The following is a 547-nucleotide window of genomic DNA, read 5'->3' as shown; positions in this document are numbered from 1 at the left end:
ATTATCATCATCATCACCATCTTCATTATCATCATCATCATTATCATTATCATCATCATCACCATCTTCATCACCATCATTATCATCATCATCACCATCTTCATTATCATCATCATCATTATCATTATCATCATCATCACCATCTTCATCACCATCATTATCATCATCATCACCATCTTCATTATCATCATCATCATTATCATTATCATCATCATCACCATCTTCATCAGCATCATCATTATCATCTTCATCACCATCTTCATCACCATCATTATCATCTTCATCACCATCATTATCATCTTCATCACCATCATCATCACCATCATTATCATCTTCATCACTGCTGCACTAATCCTCCTGCTTTTATCTGTTTCCACTGCTTTGTTTTTTCAGCCTGTTTCTTTCACTAATTAAATGATGTTTACACACACACACACACACACACACACACACACACACAGAGCAGCTGAACACATTTGTCTGTGTGTGTGTGTGTGTGTGTGTGTGTGTGTGTGTGTGTGTGTGTGTGTGTGTGTGTGTGTGTGTG

Source organism: Seriola lalandi, unplaced genomic scaffold, assembly GCF_002814215.2.
Source record: "Seriola lalandi dorsalis isolate HSWRI2012SDOR001 ecotype SW California unplaced genomic scaffold, Sedor1 jcf7180002054844, whole genome shotgun sequence".
NCBI lineage: Eukaryota > Metazoa > Chordata > Actinopteri > Carangiformes > Carangidae > Seriola > Seriola lalandi.
The sequence above is the reverse complement of the archived record's forward strand: the minus strand, read 5'-3'. Positions refer to the sequence as shown.